Genomic DNA, 19,505 nt, shown 5'->3' on the forward strand with positions numbered 1-19,505 from the left:
TGACCCACGTTTGAGCTATCATGCTGCAACATTTGGTGCTGTGGGCTTAGAAAATCCAAGATGGCCAAAAAGCCCACATGTACGCCAGAATAGGAAAACTGTGCAGTACTGGCATGGAAAACATCACGATGGCCAGAACTTCCCAGAAAATGCACAGGGAAATGCATGAAGAATAGGCTGCCACCCATTTTTGCCTATGTTGTGAGCACAGGAGGGCACTGCCTAAAACCGCCATTGGGCTACCCACACAGTAGCCTCAAACCATTGGGAATGGCAATGCTGATTGCCAAAAGCAACCTAGAACTGTGGGGAATTCCTTTTCTTAAATCCCAAAAATGGTTGCATTACCACTACTCACCACTATCAGAAAACCGGCGTTTTAAAACCACTAGACTTTTGTGTAAAACTGAACAAATGAAACAAAACCAGACCAAGGAAAGACTTGCTAAGAGGTGGATACAATGTAAAACTATATTCTGAAATGACTTGAAGGAAGTAACTATTTAATGTGTATGTAAAAATCGTAAGTGATTTAAACTGGGAACAAAAAATTGACATGTAGCTAAAAACTGGCTTAAAGAGATTCCAATTCTGCCTGACATCTACCCCCACAGGAGTTAAAACCTGCTCAGCCACTCTTCCCCTTGCCAAAAGGAGTTGTCACCTCTCTGATTAGATTAGGGGTGGAGCAGCTACAGGGAGTTGAACAAAGGCCTGTCCTGGACTCAGGCAAATGTTATATTGGGGGCGTCGTAAAAGTGGCTTCCTCTTGGCAGAAACGGGGAGGGGCTGCCCCCTCTGAGGACAGGCTGAGCTTAAAGAAAGTGGATAGACTGGTTTCTCCACCATGTGACCTGGGAAGACACACCCCTGTTGGCCAGAATATGATTTTAAGAAAGATGTATAACTCATGGTGCGGACTTGTCAAAATTATCTAAATGATACCGTAATTCTTGTGATTTTTCTGTCCACATTTTAAGAGGTTTTAGTACCCGGTGGTATGATCTGGGGGGTTACGAGCGGAAAAGAGGTTGTCACTCCAAATGTTTACATGTTAAAAATCGGACACTTCATCAATTAATGTCCATACTCCTTGCGCACATGTGTGTAAATTTGGGTAAATGTCCGATATTGCAAAACCAGTTAAAAAGCGCAAAATGTTGCCATTTCTGAATGCAAGCCCCCAGGAAGAGCAGAGTTTGAACAGAGTATACCTCATGTGATATGTAATTTTAAACAACTGTATATCTGTGCAATATGTATTTGAATCAAATATAGATTTGTGGGCAAACTGACCAGGGGAGGTTCCTCTGACCATAAAACCTACAGCATCACTCTGACTCACATTTCCTTCCCCCAATCATGGGAGAGGGGAGAATTGGGCCAATGACAAGTAGAGAGGGGCAGGCTTAGCTAGGCCCAGGCATACACCCATTTTCAAAACACATAAAAAGAGACTGCTGGGACAGGTAGAGACATTCAAATCCAGTTGCTGCGGAGCGTTTTGCCGGACCACACAACATCCAGAAGATACCAGTTCCAGACTGACTCCAGCTACATACTCCAGAACCTAGAACTTATACTTTAGAACCTAAATCAGAGGCCTAAAATCACAAGCTGAGTTCTCTGCAGCAGGCCTCAAATCATTGCAAGCTACTCACAGCCGGGCAAGCTGCTTGAATCCCTTGCCAAGAACTTTTGCCAGGACCAGTGCAGAGATCCAGGAGCCGTGCAGAGACCGCTGTATCTGGACAGACCAGACCAGTGCCAGACCAGACCATGCAGAACCGCAGACCCAGAGACCAGATCGCTGTGAAGTGCCGCTAGCCTGATTGATCAGATCCGTGACGAGGTCCAGTCCTTCCAAAATATATTGTGAGTACTTAGGTCAGATTGTGACAGAAATAAGATCTTAGTTTAAAATAATCTAGTCCAAACTATTTTAATCTAACCAGAACTGCCTCCTAGAAGTTGTCACTTGTCATTTTGTAAAGCTGCACCACTGTCACTTGTCAATTCTGCAGCTGCAAAGCTGTCTCCTGTCATTTTGAGTTTACTTTGAATCCGAAAAACGACCTTTACAAAATCGTTCATATCTCTGGAACCGTCTGGGCTACGAACTTGGTTTAACTTTCCTCTGAAAGCTTAGAATCTGAGCTTCCCAACAAGCCTAGAACCGACTTCCTACTCCTTATATTTTTTCCGCAATCACGATTCACGCACTCGCAATTTTTACCGCGATTTGCGATTTGGTTAAAAATCCAGCCACGTGTATCCATCAGCAGTCATTTCTTTCCTTGCTAAAAATTCGTTTGCCTCTTAATCACCATCTCTGAATCATTGCTAAAGTGAGCCTGAACTCATCCCAAGTATCTCTCACTCACCGTGAACCTCCTAAAGGGAATTAAAAGCATTTTCAGCATATTTCTCACTTCATTGCCATCACATTCAAAGCACTTGGGCCTGTGTTTTAAAACTCATACCGGTTTCCTCTAAGCTTGCTGGGGGGAACTGAATTTCGTTTTGTATTTGATTGCATTCCTGAGAACTGTGTGCTCCTCTTTCCATCTACTTCCATGTCTTACATTGCATAGTGGAGGGGGGTGAAATGCCAGAGAAAAAGTGATTATATTATCTTTTGCTAAAATCATCTCAAGTATTTCTGTACTGCATTTATTCCTCATTGCTTTTCCCTTGAAATCATAAAAGTAGTTTTGCTACTTTATCCATCCTATACTAACTCCTCATTGATTGTAAAGAAGTGTGCTAGTGACAGATTACCCATTGTTGATCAACATCATATGTCTAAGTGTACTATCAGATATTAATTTATTATAAAGTGTGATATATATATACTGTTTAAATTCTCAAATAAACCTTTTAAACTTGCAAAACAGAACTACTTCTTGGCTCAGTGGGGTCAGGGGGATTCTAAGAGAGGGGTGTTATATAGGGGTAGTCATCCAGAACTCATGAACTGGACATAAAGATATATCAATAAGGGTTTCCATTCAGTATCCCAGACTAGGCATTGACTTAGCTGTAGTGTTGAATTGAATCTTCTTACAGACCCCAGACTGGTTCCTGCGTCCTGTCTGCCTTTCCTTGTGTTCTATACTACATATGTAGAAGCAGTTCTGGACTCCTGGGCTAGAGATGATTAAGCAGGACACATGACAGAACACCTGAATGGAAACAGACACATCCTGGACCTGACACATCATCAATAAAGAATGATTTGCATACACAACAGACACATGACTGAAATAAGTGCTAGCTACATATTCTGCTAAGGTAGAACACATGTATCTTAAACATGTACAAGGGGGACATGTGACAATACACCATGAGCAGGGTCTGCATCAATGTACATTAGAATATGCCCAGAACGTCTCCGTCCCAAGTGTGCACGCCCAGTTCCCTATGTTAGGCCTATTGTCACACTTATATGCCCCCTTGTGACTGTCTTTTTTAATATAATGGTTTTGTAGCTTTGTGCATTCAGGGGTAAAAACTGAAGAGTGAAATGTGCACGTTTGAGAAATCCAGTAGATGTCGCTGTCCTGACTACACGTCAGGCAGATGACCCTCATTCACAAATATGAAATCACTAGGTATAAAAGTGTAAATGATCTTGTTAGAGTACCCCCAGAATTTGGGTGACAACCGCATAACTAGCTAAACTAGATGCCAGGCAGGGAGATCAAAGTCTCGATTGCTTGGGAAATATCTACTCTGAGTGGATTGAACCCTGGTTTAACCCTCCTATTTCCAAATTAGGTAGTCGCTGAGAAGGAGATGTACAATCCCCATCACGCTGACCTCCTTGGTCCCAAACGGTCCCTTCCTTCTCTTATGGTGAGAATTCGGATCCTCCTATAGTTTTCAAAAACCCAAAATAATCATTCTTACTGATTTATGCTAGTAGCTGAAAATGGCAACAATATTTGGGTGTCGCATGGTGTGTGTATACTGCCAGCGTTCATTTTCTTTCTGAAGGGGCAGTCAGAGTGCACCCATTGACTCCTCTGAGAGAGGAAATAGCCCCCTTCCACTCCTGCAGAAAAGAACCAGTGTTGGGTTTTCCTGTACAGAATTTCCCCTGAGCGCTCTGTTTTTTTCCTCATGTTGTCTACGTCCTCCCCCTTCCCAGCTTCCCAGCTTCCCAGCTTCCATGGTTGAGTGGTCAAAATAAATGAAGTGGATTGGTGGCAAAACTCATCGAACGCAAGTCTTGGCATTTGTATGGTTATTCACTATGTGATCAGACTACCTGACATGACTGACTATTCATTTCTTTTCCTATGGGTACTTTAGTGATTTTAGGCAAGTACCTGTTTCACAAGGACATCTCCGCTTTCTTTCTCCTTCTGTTCTGTGACCTGGTCGTACTGATCTTGACCTCTTGGTGATTGTCTTTATTCATGATCCACATTTTCTGCTCCTCAACATGCTTCTCAGTGGAATTGTTGGACTCCCATAGCAACGGAATAAGGGGCCTGGATAGTCAACATGGCAACTCTCACACTCCTGGATATGCACCAAGGGAGCTTGGCAGGATGGGAGGGTAACCAAATACTCTGCCTAGTTCTCCTACGGTTATGGTTTCAGCTCCTAGTTTTGCCAGTTTTCTCCCTCTGTCCTCCTTTGTTCCATGTTCTTGCTTCCTTATCCAACTCCTTCATATTCTCAGTCTTGATAGCCTCTATGCCTCTTTCACCTTCTTCACCCCTTTGGGCCCCTTCTTTGGTCCTCAGAGCTGCTTTGGCATTGCTCTTCTTCTGGCTATTGTCAATCTTCTCTTGTTCAATCCTGCACTCTACTTTCACATTCAAGAATAGCCCCTACTTGCCTCTTCTCCTATCTGAACCCCTTCTTTCCCCTTTGAGGTCTTTCCAGTTAAATGTCCTCCAGCTCTCTTCAACCTTCTCTGCCCCGATGGGTACCTTCTCCACCTCTGTGTGCATCACCTTATTGTTCAATGATGTTACTGTTTGGCCACCACTCTCCTGATTTTTATCTCTTGCTACAGCTCTTTTGACTCCTTGGTCTGGTCTCCTTTGTCTTTCCTCCAGCTCCTTAGTTTCAGTGTTGCCCAGGTTCCTGGAACTCTCTCCAAGTCTCATGGGTTTTGCTCAAACGTGTGCTCTCTCCACCAATCTTCTACAATCAAATTCCTGTCTCTACTCTCTGGTCGCGAACTCCTACTCCAAAGCTTGTGGGGTTTTTATAGAGATGTGCTCCGTCCCCCTGGACTGAGCTCTGTGTGAGGATCTGCACCTGTGTTCTGAAATTAGTGATGGGATTTGATGGTGTTCCATGATTGGTTTACCTGAGAGTATTTTGCAGAATAGGAATGAGACCAAGCCGTCATCTGGCTTCCATCTCATAATGCATCTGCCCTCTTCTCCTGCTGGTAAAACCTCCCGTAGAGTTATACAGATTCTCCTACGTTTCTGCTTGTGGGATAGAGTTTGGTACATCACTGAAAAGCACGCTGGATAATTCTGTGTGTGGAAGAATTGTTTGTGTACTCCCATTGCAACAATGTTTCAGTTGTGAGTGGAAAAGTTGCTGGTTATCAATGGCTTGACACCATTGTATCTCTTGCAGGATCTCACGTCTGGGGGTGGGGTGGGGTTTTTTCTATCTCAGAGCTCTCAATAATAGTACAAGAGGCAGTTTGTTGGTGGGGTTATGTAAATGTGTCTGCACTTGGAAGGCAGGATACTGCTGACACAGAAGAGTAGCTACAGAGTCCCCAGCCTCTTTGGAAGCTAAATCCCCACCATTGGGGTTGGGGTTGGGGAGAGACAGTTTGTTCTTATCCCATGTGGTTTCTACTTGCAAGTAGTAGATTCCTGATGGAGACAAGATGTCCCCTGTGGCCTCTTGCCTTCCATCGCCTGTTACCTTGATCTTCCCAAAGTCCCGGGAAGCCCTGACTCTGTCCCTTCCCCCTGACTGGCTGTTGGGTGAAGTTCCATATATGGTAGTGTGGAGAAGTGTCGACCATACTGGCTGGAGCCTTCCCAATGACTGTATGTTGTGGGTACGCCCTGTGGGTGGGACCTGGGTGAATGAAGTGTGTGACGAATATGCATTCTGTGTTGTGGATGTCTAGTATCTGGTGTTTGACACAATGACTGAGACAGCCCTGCCCGAAACTGGTATGAATGCAGTGTGGAGTGTTGAATGGCTGGGTACTTGTCCTAATACACATAACTTGTTGTGAGTGTCTGGAGAGAAGTGAATGGCCTGAACGCACTATGCACCTGATTGGCTGCCTGCCTGCATGAATGCCCTTCTGACCGATTGGTTGCCTGAGTGTGACCCAGCAGAATGAATAGGAGATCAACTAGTATATCTGGGGGCCTTTCACTGCTAGAATTCGTGTTCAGAAGCTGAAGTCCACTACGACGAGTAATTGGAGTGAAATTGAAGCTTGACCTTGTAGCCCTGCTAGAAGAGAAGAATTGCTGTTGCTCTACTTCATCAATCTGAAAGCTGCTGTGTCTCCAGGACTGACCCAGAGAGGACCTGGTAAGGCGCCCTCTTCCCGAGCTATGAGGGACCATCGTGCACCAGCTGATCTTTGCCAAAGCTCCCTGGTAGACAGACCTACAACAGGCTGCCAACCGGAGATGGGGACTGCCACGGAATCCCAAAGAGAAGGGTCCGGACTGTTGTCGCCACCATCGATGACCGCCATCGCCGACCGGAGCAGCCATGCTCCCACGTTGCCTAAGAACTTCATTTGATCCAAGGATGCTCTCGCCTGCACCACCACCCGCCTTATCCCGGCAGAGAAGGCTAAGCCGACGGCGCCGAGGAGCATCCGCCTGTGGGTTTCCCGCCACCCAAAGACCACAGAGACGCCGACGACTCGACGCCCTTGCTCGGCCACAGTTCTTCAAACTCTTTGCATCCAAAACTATCGACATTGAGGTGCCCCGCACTCCTCTTCCTTGCAGGACGTTTACGCTTCCCCGTCAATGAGCACCGCTAGGAAGAAGCTGCCACTTCACCGTCGTAGTTCAACCTGTTCTCCGTCGGACGTTCGACGACCCGTGACTCCTGCCTTAAAGGGAGAGCACTCAAGAAAGGGCTGTCGATTCCCCAACGAGGAACGCTACAACACCAGGTACTTTGGGGTTGCAGAACTATTGGAAAGTCTCTTGTGAACAATATATGGACTGGGCTTGTGATATATCTTTATTTTACAGGTTGCCCAGGTGGAGGGATCTCCACACAGAACTGTGTCTAGGTATCGGGGCCAGTATTCTGCCAATTGTTCTAACTAACTACTTTCCTCTTATATCTATTGTTGGTTTCCTTTACGAACTGATTTGTGTGACATTTAACCGTACAGTTGATGCACTTTAAAGAGATCTAATAGTAATAGTGGTACCACGTAGAACTGTTTATATTTTCCATTGTAGATTTTACGAGTGCAAAGTGAGTTATCGTGATATAGTATATAACCTTGAATATTAATTATATAAAGACTGTGTTTTAACTAATACAGTGTGCAGACATTCGTTTGTGGGTGCTTGGGGACTACACTGTACTTAAGAACCAGCCTGCATCACCTCCTGAGAAGCTAGGCCTTGATTGCCCAACCACCTACCAATAATAGAGAATCTTGGCTGGGGTCCTCTGTGCCTCTCCTCTGCCATATAGAGAGCAGAAGTACAGACCCCCCTCCGGTCTTTATACTGGTTGCAGGGTGGGATGCTTATGGTTTTAAGAATCAGTGTATAACCATGCCACTCACAAAATATCTGCACTTTGTTAAATTGAGGTTTAGTTGTGTACAAGATAACTGCATTACAAGCAATGGGATCTATTGCAAATGGTAAATTGACTCGGATGAGCTTGGAGGCTCTCCAGGATGCTTGTAAAGCCAGGGAGTTAGACTTTGTGAATAAGTCTAGGGCTGAGCTGATAGCTGCCCTGGTGGACTACCGGATTAGGTTATAGAGCTCATGAGGTTATAGAGCGGATGAGGTTATAGAGCGGATGAGGTTATAGAGCGGATGAGGTTATAGAGTGGATGAATTTATAGAACAGGATCACTGCGTATTAGCAAATGACTCTAAGGGGCTGATGAGTGCATATTAATGTTGAATGCGGGGAAAGCATGAGTGCATAGAGCGGATGAATGTGCGGAGCGGATGAGTGCGAGGAGCGGATGAGTTAAATGCATGGAAAGCATGAGTGCATTGAGCCGATGAGTATGGGGAGTGGGTAAATACGGGGAGCGGATGAGTACCGCGAACGGACGAGTACCGCGAGCGGATGAGTAAGAGGAACTGTTGAGCGCAGGGAGCTGATGAGTGAAGCGAGCGAATGAGTGCGGGAGCGGACGATTTGAATGCGTAGAAAACATGAGTGCATAGAGCGGATGAGTGCATAGAGCGGATGAGTGCATAGAGCGGATGAGTGCATAGAGCGGATAAGTGCATAGAGCGGTGGAGTCCGGGGAGTGGGTGAGTGCGGGTAGCAAGTGAGTGCGGGGGGCATTTGAGTGCAGGGAGCTGGTGAGTGCGGGGAGCTGATGAATGCGGGGAGCGGGTGACTGCGTACGGTGGGTGAATGCGAAATAAAGGCGCAGACACGGCGCATGCGTGGGGCAGACAGGAGTCCATGCATGGGGCAGTCAGGAGCGTGCAGGGCAGACCGGAATGCATGAATGCGTCGAGCAGACCGGAGTGTGTATCGTTGACGGGGACGCATGGAATTAATAAAAGTCCATAGAACAGACTGGAGTGCATAGTACTGCACAACGTACATAGTATGGTTTGGAATTCAGGAAACGTTTGAAAGAGCATGTAACCCATCATATCACACCCCACGCTTACTCTCTTCTTTACACCACCACTCAACTAGAACACAGAGATACTATGACACCATTCGGTATAACTGTTCTCATACCAACACCTCCCGCTCACTCCCCATCACTCTAAGTAAACACTGCTGGTTACACACCCCCCAGCCAGGCGTTCCTCTCAAGCCTAACGCAGCCACAGTTGGTCTGGATAAATCCTGCCAGAACAAACACACACACCTGATCTCAACCACCACACCTACCGCTAAGAAGCAGCTATTTCACGAATACCGCACCAGCTGCACACATACCCGGTGCGCACACGCGCCGTTGACTCTCCCTACTCTCTCTACTGACCTGAACTTCGGTTCACAAGAGCGTTCAACCTACCAGCGCCTTCAGACCATACCAATGGTATATAAGGCGCTATATAAGTGCAAAATAACATAACATAACATAACTACCAGACTGATGGTGAAACTCTTGAAGGGGGGGATGCAACCAATGAGGACTCTGCTCCTGGGGTTGTCACTGAATCTGTTTCTGGTAATGCCACCATTCCTGATGCCTCTGTTCCCAACCCCAGCAATTCAGTGGAACTTGAGTTATTAATGATGAAATTTGCCTTTGAATACCGCAAGTTGGAAATCGAAGCTGAGCTTAAGAAAGAGAAGCTGGCACAGCAAGTGGAACTCAAGAATAGGGATCTTGAACTCAAAGACAAGGACACTGAATGTCAGAGAATCCAGCTAGAGAAAGCTACAGTGGAGACTTCAGCTAAACCAGTTGAGAGTGTCAGGTCCCCAGCAACTAAGTTTATGAAAGATTTGGTTGGTGTTTATGCGGAGGGTTCTGATATCCTCCAATGGATTGAAGCATTTGAGATGGCTTGTGCAATTCATGATGTTGATAAGAGAGATTGGACTAAGTGTTTGTTAAGCACAGTGCCTCAGACTGGATATGACTGTATTCTGAAACTGAGTGTGGAAGAAAGGGGTCAGTATGAGTGCATGAAGTCTGCTTTGATTGCTAAGTTTGGCAAGACACCTACTCAATACCTTAAAAGGTTCAGGGAATTTAAGAAACAAGAGAATGTGTCTTGGATTGACTGGGTGAGTGCTGCGTACATGAACATGATGGGGTGGATTGATGGTTACAAAGTGAAAATGTTTGTTGAATTGTCCCACCTTTTGTTTTTTGAGCATTTTTCTGAAGCCTGTTCAACAGAGCTGCGTCAGTATGTTGCTGACCAGAACATTTTTGACCCCTTTAAGTTGGCTGACAAGTGGGTCTCCCATCGGGTGTCCCCTAAGGACTCCTGTGTGAAGGACAAGGACAAAGAAAAGGGGACCTCTCAGAAGGCTGAGGAGTCCCAGAAGCAATCACAGTCAGGTAAACCAAAACCTTCCTCTCCTAAGATCCAAAAACCTAATGGGGATAAGCCCTGCTGCAAAGCAGGGTCCCAGTGGTTCCAGTACCGTACCCTGCACTCCCAGCACTTGTTGGGATTGTGGGGCTCTGGATCACCGAAGGGGTGGCCCCAAGTGAAAGGGTAAGGCACTTGGAGTCCAGGCTGTCAGCCTGACCTACCCCTACTCCGTACCTGAGGTGGAGGCCACTGTCCTCCCCTCCTCTACCGGGATCACATTTGGTGCTCCCGTAGAGATTTCCTTATTGTCCCTTGGGGCCTAGGACCAGTACGTAGAAGTACTGACAACTCTCCCACAGAACACCCGTAGGGTTTTGGGAAGTGTCCTCTTGTATGACCAGCCTTCTACTGGATTGAGAGACACTGGGGCAAGCATGACGGTGGTGGACAGGACCCTGCTCAAGCCAGAGGACTATGTAGGTGCTCCTCTGAGAACCAACAGGTTAGCTGGTGGGCCTCCCAAATTATCGCCTGTAGCCTTAGTCAAGATTACGATTGGAGACAAGACAGCAAAGCTTCCGGTCCTGGTTCAGGACAACATGCCTGTGAACATATTGTTAGGTAATGATTTGGTCGAGTTTGGGATGATCGCGAATGGATTATCCATGACTGCTGTGGCAGTCACCTGATCGCAGGTCACACCGGGTCCTGCTGCGATCCCGGTACCCTCGCCGATGGGGAAACCCAAGGCACGAAGGCAACAGAAAAGTAAGAAGGCCATCTCTGTGGAGGGAACCCCTGCTCTTCCGGCTGTTCCGACTGCCCCCATTGGGATCCATGCTCCAGACGGGCTGGGTCCAGTGGTGAACCCCGTCTTAACTCCTGTGGGAGAAGAGCCAGAAGAGTTTCCTGTTGGAGAGGTACTCAACCCGGAGGAGCACCTCGACCTTCAATGCTTGTTAGCTGAAGGGGGACCCTCTCGGGTGGACTTCTGTAAGGGACAAAGAGAATGCCACTCTCTCGAGGGTCTAAGGAAACAGGCCTTGTCCCAGGCACAAGGAGAAATGCCCAGGACATTCCGAATCTATTGGGAGGGTGAGCTCCTTGTTAGTGAGCCCACTAAGCCTGAACCTGGTGCCCTCAAGAGGTTGGTGGTACCCCAGGTTTACAGGCCCTTCCTACTGCAGTTGGCACATGAGGTGCCCTTAGCTGGTCATTGTGGTACCAAGAAGACTAAGCAGAGGCTCTCTGCCCATTTCTACTGGCCTCGGATGGGAGTAAAAGTTGAGTCCCACTGCAGGACCTGCCCCACTTGTCAGTTGTCTGGCAAGACTGGAGGCAGTGTCATTGCCCCACTGCAGCCATTGCCAGTGATTGGCACACCGTTTGAGAGGGTGGGCAATGACATTGTCGGTCCCCGTGTCCCTCCCACTTCAGGTGGACATCGGTTCATCCTGGTCCTGGTTGATCATGCCACCAGGTACCCTGAGGCTATACCCCTTTGGATTGTTACTGCCAAGGTGGTTGCCAGGGCTCTCCTGGGAATTTTCACCGGTGTTAGATTCCCTAAGGAGGTTGTCTCTGACAGAGGATCCAACTTCATGTCTAGTTACATGAAAACTATGTGGAAAGAGTGTGGGGTAACCTACAAGTTCTCCACCTCTTACTATCCCCAGACCATTTGTCTGGTTGAGAGATTGATAAAACTCTCAAGGGCATCCTAGGCACTTTGGAAGAGCCCCTAAGGAGGAAATTGGATCTCCTCCTGCCATGCCTGCTGTTTGTCTACAGAGAGGTACCTCAAGAGGGTATTGGTTTCAGCACCTTTGAGTTACTCTTTGGACATCCCTTGAGGGGGCCCCTTGCCTTTATTAGAGAAGGTTTGGAGGCCACCTCTCCAGGTCCCGCCAAGCATGTGGGGGACTATGTGTTAGGCCTCAGACAGAGGATGACACAGATGACGGGTCATGCAACAGCGAATCTCAAGACCAGCCAGGAATTGAATAAGTACTGGCATGACCTTAAAGCCTTGCAAGTGGATTGGACTCCTGGACAGGAAATCCTTGTGATGGAGCCTACCAAGCCTAGAGCTTTGGCAGACAGGTGGACTGGACCCTTCAGGATCATCTCCAAGATGGGCGAAGTCAATTATCTGGTTGACATGGGAGCCCCTGGGGTAGCCCCTCGGGTATTCCATGTTAACAGGCTCAAGCCTTTCCACAGGCGAGCAGAAGTCTCACGTCTCTTGCTAGCTTCAGAGCAAGAAGAGGTTGAGAGTGAGCCCCTTGCTGATTTGCTGCATAGCAACCCTCAGGATGGCTCAGTGGAGGGAGTACATCTCTCTCCAGATCTGACGACAGAGCAGCAGAAGGCCTGCAGGGCTTTGCTCCGGCAGTATGCCTCTCTGTTTCACTGACACCAGGCCTTACACCGTGGTATAGGCACGAAATTGACACTGGTGACTGTGTGCCTGTCAAAAGCAGGTGCTACCATATGTCAGATACAGTTAAGAACCACATCCAGGCTGAGGTTGCCAAGATGTTGCATCTGGGTGTTATTGAACCCGTAACCAGTCCCTGGTCCAGTCCCGTGGTCCTTGTCCCCAAAGCAGTTCCCAGGCAGGTATCAAGGATTGGAGATTCTGTGTGGACTACCAAGGAGTCAATGCCGTCACCAAAACTTATGCGCACCCATTGCCCAGGGCTGATGAGCTTGTGGCCACCATAGGTGCTGCCACATTTGTGAGCACCTTTGACCTTACCTCAGGCTATTGGCAAATAGCTTTGACGGACCATGCCAAGGAAAAGACGGCATTCTCAACACCTGAGGGACTCGACCAGTTTAGGGTCATTCCTTTTGGGTTGAAGAATGCCCCTGCCACCTTCCAGAGATTGGTCAATCATGCGCTCAGTGGGCTGGAAGCCTTCTGTGTGGCCTACTTAGACGACATTGCCGCCTACAGTTCCACCGTCGGGGATAGCATTTGACACATCTGGATAAGGTGTTGCAGGCCTTGAAAAGAGCTAACCTCACTATCAAGGCCACCAAGTGCCAGATAGCTCAGGAGAAAGTCACGTATCTTGGCCATGAGGTAGGAGGGGTCACATCCAACCTCTCACCAGTAAAGTACAGGATGTAAAGGACTGGGAGACTCCCACTACTCAAACCCCGCCTTTTTGGGTCTCACTGGGTATTATCACAATTTCATGGCAGACTATGGAACCATAGCTGCACCCCTGAGAGCTCCGACTTCACCCAAACAGCCTAGGAAAGTTAATTGGACTGAAGACTGTCAGAGGGCCTTTGATGGCTTGAAAGAAAGTCTTTGTAGGGCAACTGTGTTGTGTGTGCCTGATTACAGCAAGCCCTTTATCGTTCAAACTGACGCCTGCGACACCGGAATTGGAGCTGTCTTGTTAGATGACAAAGGAAGGGAACATCCAATCATATTCATCAGTAGACACCTCAAGGGTAGATAACTTAGGTGGGCTACTGTTGGAAAGGAATGTTTCAGTATAGTTTGGAGCCTTAGGCATTTTAGGCCCTACCTTACTGGGTCAACCTGTAAGGTCCAAACCGATCATAAGCCCCTGAAGTGGCTTATGCAGATGAAGGGTGAGAACCCGAAACTGCTCAGGTGGTCCAGCCGGTCAAGTGGCACAGCGAGTAGAGCGCTCGCTTTGACATCCGTGCAGAGCTTGCTAACGCAGGTTTGAATCCCGGCAGGGCCAAACTCAGCCTTTTATCCTTCCGAGGTCGATAAATGAGCACCACACACCGTGGGTAACAAGCAGCTCTCAGATACCTGAGGGTTCATAGCGCTATATAAATGCAAAATTATTATTATTATTATTATTATTAGCCTGCAAGGGCTAGACTTCATCATAGAGCATAGACCAGGGAGGAGTCACGATAATGCAGATGGCCTTTCCAGAAGGTATGGTGACCGTCTGGATGAGGGTGTCTATCTCGTGGGAGATTAGGCACCCTAACCTCAGTCTGGGGGGGTGATTATGATGCTGGAAATGCATCGGAGGGACATGGCCTCTGTATCCTTATCCTTTACTGCCTTTTATCGTGTGTTCTGTCATGTTTTCCGTGCAGGAGTTCATGTCGGACTCCTGGCGGTGCAGCTCTCTCCTTTGGTTTTGTTGAACAGACCCATGGAATACCCTTATGGCACCCATGGGTGGGGTACAACGCTGTGCCCCTAGGGTATGTTTTTGGCACCTTTGTGTGGCCTACAGACCAGGGTATGGGCTGGTGGCAGTTCGGTGCTGACTTGACTGGTGCCCTGAGCATCCTCCATTTTGGGATGCCCAGGCCATGTCATGGGAATCGGTAGATTCCTGATGGAGACAAGATGGCCCCGTGGCCTCTTTCCTTCCATCGCCTGTTACCTTGATCTTCCCGAAGTCCTGGGAAGCCCTGACTCAGTCCCTTCCCCCTGACTGGCTGTTGGGTGGAAGCTCCATATATGGTAGTGTGGAGAAGTGCAGACCAGACTGGCTGGAGCCTTCCCAATGACTGTATGTTGTGGGTACGCCCTGTAGGTGGGACCTGGGTGAATGAAGTGTGTGACGAATACGCATTCTGTATTGTGGATGTCTAGTATCTGGTGTTTGACACAATGACTGAGAAAGCCCTGCCCGAAACTAGTATGAATGCAGTGTGGAGTGTTGAATGGCTGGGTATCTGTCCCAATACACATAACATGTTGTGAGTGTCTGGAGAGAAGTGAATGGCCTGAATGCACTATGCACCTGATTGGCTGCCTGCCTGCTTGAATGCCCTTCTGACTTATTGGTTGCCTGAGTGTGACCCAGCAGAATGAAAGGGAGATCAACTAGTATATGTGGGGGCCTCTCACTGCTAGAATTCGTGTTCAGAAGGTGATGTCCACTATGACGAGTAACTGGAGTGAAACTGAAGCTTGAACTTGAAGCACTGCTGGAAGAGAAGAATTGCTGTTGCTCTACTTCGTCAATCTGAAAGCTGCTGTGCCTCCAAGGTCTGACCCAGAGATGACCTGGTAAGGCGCCCTCTTCCCAAGCTACGAGGGACAATCGTGCACCAGCTGATCTTTGCCAAAGCTCCCTGGTAGACAGACCTACGACAGGCTGCCGACTGGAGATGGGGACTGCCGCGGAATCCCAAAGAGAAGCGCCCGGACTGTTATCCACCACCGTCCACGACTGCTGTCGCCGACCGGAGCCACCGTGCTCCCGTTGCCTAAGAACTTAATTTGATCCAAGGGTGCTCTCGCCTGCACCGCTGCCCCCCTTATCCCGCCGGAGAAGGCCAGGCCGACGACGCGCTGAGGAGCATCCGCCGGTGGGTATCCCGCCACCCAAAGACCACAGTGGCGCTGACGACTCGGCGCCCTTGCTGGGTCACAGTTCTTCAAACTCTTTGTGGTCCAGAACTATTGACATCGAGGTGCCAGGCACGCCTCTTCCTTGCAGGACGTTTACGCTTCCCCGTTGATGAGCACCACTAGGAACGAAGCTGCCACTTCACCGTCGTAGTTCACTCTGTTCTCCGTCAGACGTTCGACGACCCTTGACTCCTGCCTTAAAAGGAGGGCACTGAAGAAGGGCCGTCGATTCCCCGACGAGGAACGCTACAACGCCAGTTATTTTGGGGTTGCAGAACGATTGGAAAGTCTCTTGTGAACAATATATGGACTGGGCTTGTGACATATCTTTATTCTACAGGTTGCCCAGGTGGGAGGGATCCCCTCACAGAACTGTGTCTAGGTATCGGGGCCAGTATTCTGCCAATTGTTCTAACTAACTACTTTCCTCTTATATCTATTGTTGGTTTCCTTTATGAACTGATTTGTGTGATAGTTAACCGTAGAGTTGATGCACTTTAAAGATATCTAATGGTAATAGTGGTAGCACGTGGAACTGTATATATTTGCCATTGTAAATTTTCCGAGTACAAAGTGAGTTATCGTGATATTGTATAAAACCTTGAATATTAATTATATAAAGACTGTGTTTTAACTAATACAGTGTGCGGACATTCCTTTGTGGGTGCTTGGGGACTACACTGTACTTAAGAACCAGCCTGCATCACCTCCTGAGAAGCTAGGCCTTGATTGCGCAACCACGTACCAATAATAGAGAATCTTAGCTGGGGTCCTCTGTGCCTCTCCTCTGCCATATAGAGAGCAGAAGTACAGACCCCCCCTCCGGTCTTTACAGGTCCACCATCCACTTGCTAGGGGCAGAGCCCTGCTCCTTTGGGCACCCCACTGCAGGTCGCAGGGCCGAAACCAAGGACAAAATAGGTGGTAGGCTCCCACCAAGGTGAACCCGTGAAGACACAGAGGTGCAGTGCACCAATCACATTGTATCAAGCAGATACCACAGAGTAGTATTGTGCACATTGCAGTGTGCCCTCAACTCAGTCCAAGGCTGTGGACCAGCTCTTTGCAGAATTTGAAACCATTACATGAAGAAAGAAGACAGACTTTAAGCAGGACCTCAGAGGGCCAGTAGTGCTTAACCCTGTGAAAGTGAAGCAAGGCTGGTGCATACCCCTTTAAAAAGGAATGAAGAGGTGACTAGATGCTAAACTTTATTCTCCACCCGAAATCTGAAGAAATTGACATGTTCATTCACTAGCAATCATATTGGCTTATAGAAATGCCCTGAGGTTATCTGAATGGTCCCTGGAACTACCCCCAAATTGGGTGGGTATATTACCAATGACATACAATGTACAGTAGAAAATCTGGAATCCAACAAGAATCGAGGAGAAGAGATTGAAATTCATCATGTAATAAAACATCACACAAGGAAACGGAAAACTTGCCAGTACCTTTCTTTTATATCATTGGTTGATTATATACACAACTCCCCAAGATGGGAGTCCTTTTGAGTCAGGTAATCCTTCAGTACCACTGTTGATCATCCATGCTGATATATTTATGAGAAGAATGGTAGATATTATGTGACATTATTGGGAATTATACTGTGCACTAAAGCCCTTTTTTGATAAATAAAATAAATGATGGGCCGATTTGCGCATGTCAGACCTCTGCGGATTCCCACGGGTGTCCTCTTTTCGGAAATGCATGGGCTTCCCTGTTTTCCTTGGTGGCTTGGACACCCTAGGCCCATATCTGTATGGTGCGCCCTTCCTCGAAATTCATCAAATTCTGCTGGTAGGTGCACCCACACATGTGAGGCACCGTTTTTGTTGGGACACCTGTGGGAACGCAGGAAGGTAGATCATGTGTTGTTGGTGGCGTGTGTCGGTGGTGAGCCGAGTGAAATGTGCGGAAATTGGGTTTTTTGCCACATTTCAGACTTTGCCGGGATTTCTTGGTAACAAATTCTGGGTCGATTTGCGCTAGTCAGACCTCTGTAGATTTCCACGGGTGTCCTCTTTTCGTAAATGCATGGGGTTCCCTGTTTTCTTTGGTGGCTCGGACACCTTAAGGCCATATCTGTATGGTGCGCCCTTCTGAACATTTTTTGAAATTCAGCTGTTGGAAAAGACTTGAGGTTAGCCACGTTTTTGGCTCTCCCCTTTGCCCCCAGGTGTGTGCACCCACACATACATGTGAGGTACTGTTTTCGTCGGGACACCTGTGGGAACGCGGGAAGGTAGGCCATGTGTTGTTGGCAGCGTGTTTCGGTGGGTGAGCCGAGTGAAATGTGCGGAAATTTTGGGTTTTTTGTCACATTTCAGACTTTGCCGGGCTTTCTGGGCAATACATTCTGGGCCGATTTGCGCAAGACAGACCTCTGCAGGTTCCCACGGGTATCCTCTTTTCGGAACTACATGGGGCTCCTTGTTTTCCTTGGTGACTTGGACACCCTAGGCCCATATCTGTATCCCTTCTGAAAAAATCGTGAAATTTAGCTGTCGGAAAAGACTTGGTGCTAGCCGCGTTTTGGGCTCTCCTCTTTGCCCCCAGATAGGTGCACCCACACATGTGAGGTACCGTTTTTATCAGGACACGTATGGGAATGTGGGAAGGTATGACATTTGTTGTGTTTGTGTGGTTTTCATAACGTTTCGACCCATTTGTTGGTGCCCTTTGTCACACAACCGTTTCATTTCCCAAAAGTGCCCTACATTTAGTCGCTGATTTAGGCACCATACACTTTTGTAACCTGCACAAGTCACCTACCCTTGAAAAGGTCTGCCTGTGCTATTTCAAAAAATGTATGCTTGCTGTTCCTTACCACATTGGTTTTCCTGATTTACACATGCTAAGTAGGTCTGTTCAGGCCGTAAGCATAAAACTCCTGTGTACCATGGCTCAGTGTTTGGCTTGTGGTAATGCTTGTTTTGTGAAACACTACAAAAATGTGTGATTTCCTAACTGCAAGAGTCGGGGAATGTAGCGGAGCATTGTTTTTCTCAAAATCCATGGAAGCCATTGCCGTACCAAGCCAACCATGTCCACCACATACCTTTTTTCTGTCATTTTCCTGCTTTTTCCCCAAACTATGGAATTTTACCCTACCTAGTTGTTGCCTGACCTGCGCAAATCACCCCTTCCTAAACTTGGGATTTTGTCTAATTTTCAGAAATGTATGCCTTTCTGTCCTCCAATTCGTCTTTCCTACCCTTTTCTTCCATTCCGTCCTCGCATGTCCAATTGCCAAAAATGGCCAAAATAGCCTTCCTCACACAAAACGGTTGATAACCACATCAAAATATTTTTTTTTCGTTTCCACTCAACCTGTTCTTGAAAGCCAGGTAATTGGTGAATTCAGCACAGCAAAGCATTTGTTCCTAGCTCTTAAAACGAAAAGACCACAGGCTTTTTTGTACATAATTTTATTGGCATTGGCAAAAAAAACCAAATTCTCGCCCTTTTTGCTTATTTTCTCTCACCCCCCTACAGCAACCTAGGATTCCTGGGTGGTGTTACTACCGCCTACATGTGGGAAAATAAGGGGCCAAATTTGGCTGAGATATCTCCTTCCCCCTATTAAGGGTAAGATTTGTGCTTCAGAGGAGAGTTGGTTCCTAGCCACCTGTATTGAAACAATTGTGCGACTACATGTACCAGAATCCTTAGAGACTTTAATGAGAATTAACCAGACACACCTGAAAATGAAAAGGAAAAGGAAAACAGCCTACCTGATGATTGATAGAGTCAAGAAAACGTTTGGGGGAGAAGACAAACTGTTGCTTTAGCAAGAAAATCTGACTGGGAACCGGAGTATGCGCCTCTTCTCCATTTTTTACAATGTTTCAAGAGTCCCGGGCTCAAGAGGCAGCAGCACCAGGGCCATCATGCCTTACTATGGAGAGCAAGAAACATGGTTTCTC

General features: G+C 47.5%; 1 protein-coding gene across 3 annotated transcripts in view; it reads left to right on the top strand.

Moving 5' to 3' along the window:
• The window catches only part of CNTNAP2 (contactin associated protein 2), a 3,301,953-nt gene that overhangs the window by 1,563,701 nt on the left and 1,718,747 nt on the right, over positions 1-19,505 (top strand). The window lies entirely within an intron of this gene.

Source organism: Ambystoma mexicanum, chromosome 2q (assembly GCF_040938575.1).
Source record: "Ambystoma mexicanum isolate Mex_15411 chromosome 2q, UKY_AmexF1_1, whole genome shotgun sequence".
Taxonomy (NCBI): domain Eukaryota; kingdom Metazoa; phylum Chordata; class Amphibia; order Caudata; family Ambystomatidae; genus Ambystoma; species Ambystoma mexicanum.